At 38.0% G+C, this 8,172-nt stretch overlaps 1 long non-coding RNA gene across 1 annotated transcript in view; it reads left to right on the forward strand.

Annotated features, from left to right (window-relative positions):
- Positions 1-5,385, forward strand: part of LOC307094600 — a 44,773-nt gene extending 39,388 nt beyond the window's left edge. Inside the window, exon 4 of the long non-coding RNA XR_013813104.1 lies at positions 5,320-5,385. This is a non-coding gene — a long non-coding RNA (uncharacterized lncRNA). The remainder of the gene's footprint in view (positions 1-5,319) is intronic.
- The last annotated feature ends 2,787 nt before the right edge of the window (positions 5,386-8,172 follow it).

Consider the following 8,172-nt stretch of genomic DNA (forward strand, 5'->3'; position numbering starts at 1 on the left):
ATAAAAACGTTGCATCACATTTTGCATTGAACATAATACAGTGTGTCTTACGACATGCGGGAGGCCTAATACCAGCTCCCTTTGAGTAAAATAGTGATAATAAACCCTCACAGCTTGCCTTCTAAAGTTGTTAGGTAATTTGGATAAAAAAAAATGATTGTAATTTGTGAAGCATACAGTGCTATAAAATGTATAGTATTGCCGTTCGTGAGTAAATACACTCAGAATATGGCTTTCCATCAATACTCATGCATGCTTTTCCTGTATGACTTTGAGTATGTTCTATTTCAGTCTTAATCTTTGTTTACTTGTGACTACTGAGGATAAAACTGACTGGTATCAATTCCCAAATCCCATTCTGCAGATTTGCTATCTGATGAGATAGCTGCATTATCATAAAACAAGAAGTATAGAAATAAAAAAAGACCAAAAAGTCCATGTGGTATACTTTACAGCTGCCATCTAACTAAAAACCTCAAATACAGATGCTAATGAGACTTTAAATGAATTATTAAAATAAAAGTAATGAATATTCAGATATGTTATAATCAGCAGGTAAACTGCTGTTGAGAGAATTTCTAAATCCTAAATGGGTAATAATGGAAAAGCTTAAAAATATGTCAAAACATTTCAAGATTCTTTTTATATTAATGCTACCTCTAAAAAGAAGTTCAGTTTGTATCTTTCTTTGTATGTGGGAGAGAGAAGGAGATTTTTCTGGAGTGAGTCCCTAGTCAAGAAATGAATATTCTAAGTTACATGTAATTTATTGCACTAGCTCATGTGTTGCATACTCTTATCAGTTTCTCAACTCTCATAGTCGAAGAGATATTTATCTCCTCAGATGGTTTCTGTAGGCATTGTGATTAATATTCTAGAAATATTGTGTGTGTAGTGAGGGCTGAGCTTAGGGTGAGGCAAGTGAAATGCTCTCAGGTGGAAAATTTAAGGGTGCAGCAAAAATCATCTCAGGAATCAAGATAATGGTTCAATGCAATATTTTATTTTAAATTTATTTTTATTTTAATTTTTCCATCGCCATTTATCCCCTCTATGCCCTCTTCCACCTCCACCCACCCCAGTATCCACCCTGTTGTCCATTTCTATGAGTTCTCTCTCTGTTTTCCTTTTTTGCTCAATCCCTCCATACCCTCCACCCCCAACCAGAGCTGTCTGCCTGCTCTCTATGAGTCTGTCTCTATGTTGCTTGGTAGTTCAGTTTGTTCATTAAATTCCACATATGAGTGAATATTATACTAAGTGAAATAAGCCAGTCAGGGAAAGACAAGTACCATATGATTTCACTTCCTTGATGCAGTATTTTAAAAATAAAAATGACCGCGGAAGTCAACGATGAACACAATGTCAAATGTTAATAACTACAGGGTCAGTATTACTGATTTTTAGTTTTCCTCAGTCTCTCACCTGGCTCAGTACAACACTGGTGTAAAGATATTACTAGTTTCTACAGCTATAAATTTCCAAATTAACTCTTCTAAATCGGGTCCAGAGGTCAATAAGGGGAACACACATTTATTATCAGAACTGATGAAATATTTTAATATATTTCCTGATTATTTTATTTTCAAAAATTCTATAAAGATTTATAATGTTATCTTGATGAGTTTTGTACATAGGTGATTGAATAATTTAATTTCATTCATATATAAGTTTTCTCGACCTGCATCCCACACACCTAGTATGGAGCAGTCAGGGGATCTTAAATCGTTGAACAAGCCTCTCTAATCTTAGGCACACATGGATGCTGCTGAGATGCCCGCTGGCTGTGCCTCCAGCCCTCTTTGCTGGCGCTGGGAGCTTACCTGCCCAGAGTCCATCTCTAGCTGTAGGAATGAGCCAACGCCCTTTGAGGATCTTCTGCCTCAGACGTCATCAGAGTTTGGAACAGAGTTTCTTGTCCTCAGCACATCTTTGGTATTTCTAGGATTTCTCTCCGTTCTTGGAGAATCTTTCCATCCCTTTTGGCAGCCCTTGAATTCAGTCTTTTTTTCTCTCTCTCCTCTTGGAACTGTTAGGCTAATCCTTCAAGAAGTAAAACGTCTCTAGAAAGGTAAGGAAATCTGTTGTCTTCAAGCAGGTTCATCTGTCCTCTCTGCAAATATTCCATTTAAAAAAATATATATATTTTATTGATTTTCTACAGAGAGAAAGGGAGAGGGATAGTTAGAAATATCGTTGGGAGAGAAACATCGATCAGCTGCCTCCTGCACACCTCCCACTGGGGATGTGCCCGCAACCAAGGTTCATGCCCTTGACTGGAATCAAACCTGGGACCTTTCAGTCTGCAGGCTGACGCTCTATCCACTGAGCCAAACCAGTTAGGGCTCTGCAAGTATTCTTAAAGAATCATGAAGTGTTTTTCTTTGGGGAGACAGATGTAGGTAGAATGAACATGAGCCACCCTGTCCAGTAGCTGTGACATGTATATTAGGTTAGAGTGATCCTCGCACTGTCTTGATGCTCAGTAGAGCTCGGTTGCACTTTGCGCTCCTCTCCCCATATCCACGCGAATAAACGTGCTTCTTCAATAAATCAAAATCTTATTTTTTTCCTACACATGCACAGAACTTTTAAGAAAGAAATTTCACTGAATAAAGATGCAATTTCCAAGTTTTAAAAACGATTGTTATTTCCTTACCTGATGAGTGTGGAATACCAGGGGTGACACTTAACTTTTCTGTTAATGAATTTACTGAGCCCACCACACGGTTGGGTCCAGGAGGAACTGATGTAGTACAATGGTACTCTCTGTACAGGCAATATCAATACCGTGATGCACAACACTACAGGTATATTTTGAACTCTCTCTATAAAATTATTTTCTACATTGTATAAAGGAATATAGTAAATATCATAAATATTTTAAAAATCATATGAATTATGTACAACATATGTCATTTTCTATTCTTAAGGTGTCATTAGATATCGAGCAAGAAAATTTAATTTCTCTTTACATTGCTTGGCTATATATTTTCCAACAAATAGTGAGAAACAAAAACATAGGACTTGAATATCACATGGTAAATAAAAAATGAGCTTTTATTATACTAACTGTATTAGGGTTCTCCAGAGAGAACTAACAAGATAGGTGGATGGGAAGGTAGGTGGATAGATAGATAGATAGATAGATAGATAGATAGATAGATGTAGATATAATTATAATGATGTAGGTGTAAAGATTTGTTTTCAGGAATTGGCTCAAGTCATCTGCAGTGATGTGTTGTGCTCTTTAAGGCAGACAACCTCCAGACTGCCACCTTCAGGTGCCATGACATTTTTTTGTCATCGGGGGTAAAGAGAAGCGTTCTTTGTTTCTCCTGAAGCTTCCAATTGAACCATGCTAGGAATTAATTTAAGAAACCCTCTCTTTGGTGACATTCCTGATGTTGGTAATGAGAAGGTATGTTTACTAATGACAGAAGATAAAAGGCTAGAGGACTATTGAGGAATTTCTCATCACCTATTTAGAACTCAATGGTGACTGCTTTAGAGATAAATACTTCTATACCACGTCTGATATAATGCTTGGCACATAATAATTTCACAATAAACTCCTGAGAAAATGATACATGGACAGATAAATCAACATTTTTTTCCTTAGCATACTAAATAGATTGTAAAAGGAACCCTACTAGTTTAAACTTTTGCTGTGTTTGTGAAATTATACCAAGATTTTACTCAAAAGATTTATCAAGGTAATGTAGAAATTGCAATATCATTTCTTGTTCTGGGCATCTATGAAGATAGACTACACCTCATTTTTTTCACTATGACTTGTCTGTGGAGGAAAATGACAATAGACATGACCTACTTCTCCTTTTTTTCTTCTTCCTAATCAGATCAAATAGCAAAGTGGAATAAATGGCAAGAGAAACAAAAGCATTGCCTCACCTCCATTATATTTTTCAAACAAAAGAAAGTCCTCGCATGTGTCCTCTGTCATGGTAGAACCCTAACCTTTAACATGCCCTTTTTCTTTGCTTCGACGTTCTATAACCCATCAAACAATAAATCTGAGATTATGACGTCATGGCTGTGGACGATGGACAATCACCACATTGCCATCAACCGATCTCTCTTCTTATAACCAGACAAATCACATAATTAGATGAGCTTCTTAAAGTGTAATTACGAAGAGATCATAACTGATCATTACTTCCCAAATGTCTTCCCTGTGTAAGTATAATGATCACAGTATTAGTTTACACATCTATCACCTCACATGGTTACCACTGTGTGTGTGTGTGTGTGTGTGTGTGTTTCAACACGGAATGTCTGCTTATGTGGAGTCCTAAAGTTGATCCACCGAAGTCCAAGAAAATATTATAAGGACTTCATTTTATAGTTATTGTTATTTAAAAATGAAGATATATCCAAAGGTCTGTTATATAAATAATACAGACTGATGCTGGTGGCCGCAGTTTATGTAAAGTAAAAGTAAAAAATTATATTATTTATTGTTTTTGCGATCTAATGTTCTGAAACTGACTTTCACAAAATGGATGAGTTGCTTAGAAAGATTCCTGCCAAGAATCCTCAGATTGAAAGTCAGATGAAGGTCAATCATCTCAGCTTCTTGTCAGGCATATGCTGGGTGGGTCAGGAAAAATAAACCAAAGCATTCTAATCTAATAGTACTCTCTCATGGTCGCTGACACTTATTTTTTAAAATGATCACATTTTATTAGGCGCCTCTTGGTAAATAGGACATTTTTTTCCACAGTCACTGAGGAAAAAACTCATGCCAATGAGAGAGCATTTTGAAGATAGATATTTGGAGATATTTTGTTGCAAATATTTCACCCATGAAAACTCTCATTGCTCTTCACATAAAAAAGATTTAGAAACCATTTTCTAACCAGTGGGCTTAAGGAATACAGAAATACAACATAAAGCTAAATTTCAATAAAATCTTAGCCTAATTACATATGGATTGAAAACCGTGTGTCATGATTATTAATGCAGCCAATGGTGCATTGCTTCTATTTGTATTTAAGTGTTTTCAAGATATTTTAACTAAAATGACAATGTCGGCTCTCAAACCCAAGTACCAAAATATACTCCACTTTGGATGCTGTAATAAAAATATTGAGGCATTCTCAGTAAGAAGTTTTTTTGTACCCTCTTAACCATTAAATGCTTTATTAAAGTGTTTGACTCGTTTTTGACAAGTGATTTCGTGTGTGTTTATTTTTCAATGTATGCAACCTATTAGCTCAATAGTACGTGAACATTACGTTAAATAAATACATACTGTGAGGGCACATGCTCAATTTATCTTTTTCTTTTTCCCAATAGGAATGAATTCAGAAAAGTTTGGGGACCACCAGAAACCACCTCCATGGAGAGATTTTAATAATAGAAGCACACTTCTTCTTTCTTTCTGCAACATATTCTGTAAGTCATCCAACTTTATTCTCTGGTTTTATTGGCTTGTATTCTCTTAAATATAATATATAATTGATTTCAAAGAGGAAGGGAGAGGGAAAGAAAGAAACATCAATGATGAGGGAGAATCATTAATCGGCTGCTTCCTGCACACCCCACACCAGGGATCGAACCCACAACCTGGGCATGTGCCCTGACCCGGAATCGAACCGTGACCCTCTGGTTCATAGGTTGATGCTCAACCACTGAGCCACACCAGCCAGGCCAGGTGCTGTCTTTTTAAAGGGGTGACTAGGGCTCTGCCATACTTTATATTTAGGGTGTCCCCCCAAAATGTATACACACACTTTGGATAATTATAAAGGCAGTATTTATCAAAATACATTTCATTTGCAACATTGAGCCATCAGCTGTTTTCGTTTTTGAAAAAAAACATAAAAATAAAAATCCAGGCAATCATTTAGCTGCTTTCCTCAGACAGTGGTAAAATCTGTCTTGTTATTTTAAAAAAATCCATGTTCTCCAGGGATGTTTTGGTGTTTGTATGATTGATTGCTATCATGCTCACACAGTCTTCCTTTAGCATATTCCCATAAACATTTATTGCAAAATTTATGTCCTTGTAGAATACCTCAAGGTCATCAAAATTCCAACAAAAGTGTGTGGCATTCACCTTGTAGGTCATCAGATAATGGCCGCTGCCAGAGGTAAGATTTCTCTTTCCCCGCCCAGAGGTAGGATGGTGACACAGAAAGCAAAGGTCAGATCTCATAAAGCAATCTCCCTCTTCCCATCTTCTCCGTTCAGCCCCTGAACTTAAGAAATATGTGTAGGTTGTTGGCAGTTTATTATATCCAGAAGGAGACTTGACTTATTTTTTTTAGAGGTGAAAAAATCTGAAAGTGCAGGCAACTCAAAATAGCACTTACCTTTAAGATAAGTGAAATATATTCAAAATTAAAGCGTCTTTACCCTTTTGATTAGTAGCTTGCAGTCTATAAAACATGTGGTCCTGCTTGGGGAAAGGGAGCCACGTAAAACACAACTGTAGCGACGAGGAAGCGTGGTGTGAAAATTACAACTGAGCTTTAAATGTCCTTTAATGCCAGTTTAACCATCGGAAGAAAAGCACCGTGATATTTTCCGTATAACGTTTTCCAAATCGACTAGGAAGTTTTTTCTTTTTTCCCCCTCCTTACTATCATTGCCCAGAATCTAACTAAAATCACCTTAAATCAGCGCACTGGTCCTCATAAAGACAGGAGAGTAAACTTTAAGCATTATTTTCTTTCCATAATCCCTTAGGTCTTCAAGTTACATAAATGCAGGCATAAAATTATTTTCTCATAAAGGGAATCAGGATGGCTATGGCAAAATGACAGGGTTAGGTTGCACAAGTGGTTCTCATGGAAGAGATGCTATGGATGCAGAGAGAGGAAGGAGGGGCTGTGGGGAGCCGTGGTGAACCTGGGGGAATAATGTTCCAAGTGGGGGACCAGCTCAGCCCTAGTCCTCATGGGGGGGGGCGGGTAGGTGGACATAAGCCTGGGGAGTTTGAAGCACAAGGAAGCCAGAGGATTGGAGCTGAATGGAGGAGGGAAGAAGGGTAGGGGTTAAAGTCAGGTGTAATACAGGCCAGATCACACGTGACCGTTATTGTAAGGGGAGCATAAAAGGTCAGGAAAAGAGCTGAAACACACGTGTTAAGGACCAGCACATTGCTTAGCATGTCTAGGAAGATTATAGCTCGAGTTCAGGCAAACCTTGCTTTTTGGTTTCAAACGGAGAGGACTTATTTCACCCCCCCCACCCCTTTTTTTGGTTGTTTCTTATTCTTTAAGAATCACACTGGAGGAGTTTATCTAGCAACCACCATATTGAGAGGCATCTTTTCTTCTGTTTTATGAATATATCTATTAATCTTAAAAATTCTTGTACTGCTTCAAGCATGCTCTTTGACCACAGGAGTCTACAGAGACCAGTGAGACAGGCATTAACATGTAAACTTTCCCCCTCTCTCATGGCTGATAAATCCTAGTTCAACCTATTGTGACTACAGTAAGATTTATGAGAACTTCTTGAAGGCTCAGCTCAAAACCATAATCATCCCGGCCAGTGTGGTTCAGTGGTTGAGTGTCAACCTGTGAATCAGGAGGTCAGGGTTTGATTCCCTGTCAGGGCACATGCCCGGGTTGTGGGCTCGGTACCCAATAGGGGGTGTGCAGGAGGCAGCGTATCAATGATTCTCCCTCATCATTGATGTTTTTATCTCTCCTTCTCCCTTCCTCTGTGAAATCAATAAAAATATTTTTTAAAAATCCATAATCACTAAATTTGGAATACAAAATTCAAACTGTCCAACAGAGTTGGGTGATTTTCTCTCAAAAGCCTCTTTGTACATGGCAGGCACGTTTTCTGGCTCCTCCAATGTCTCGTACAGTTTTCCTCCCCTTCCGTCTCCCATCCACACAGAGGCCATCTGAGGTGGACCAGTTGGTGTGCTTCTCTGAAATCCATCCTGCCTGATCACACCAGGGTGCGTTTCAGCTCAGATCACCTTTCCTTGTGCAAACTGTTGCTCTTCAAGATCAAGTATGACTCGTTTGGAAACGGTTTTTCAAAGATTTAAAAATATGGATCTCCTAACGCTGCGTCCATGCCACTGCTCAGGAATACAGTTGGGCTGCCCTTCTTGTTGTCTGGGTTACATACCTGATGTAGAAATATTGTCATGAAGGAGCTGTCATTACTAAAAAAAAAAAA

Source organism: Cnephaeus nilssonii (genome assembly GCF_951640355.1).
Source record: "Cnephaeus nilssonii genome assembly, chromosome: 23".
In the NCBI taxonomy this organism is placed as follows: Eukaryota; Metazoa; Chordata; class Mammalia; order Chiroptera; family Vespertilionidae; genus Cnephaeus; species Cnephaeus nilssonii.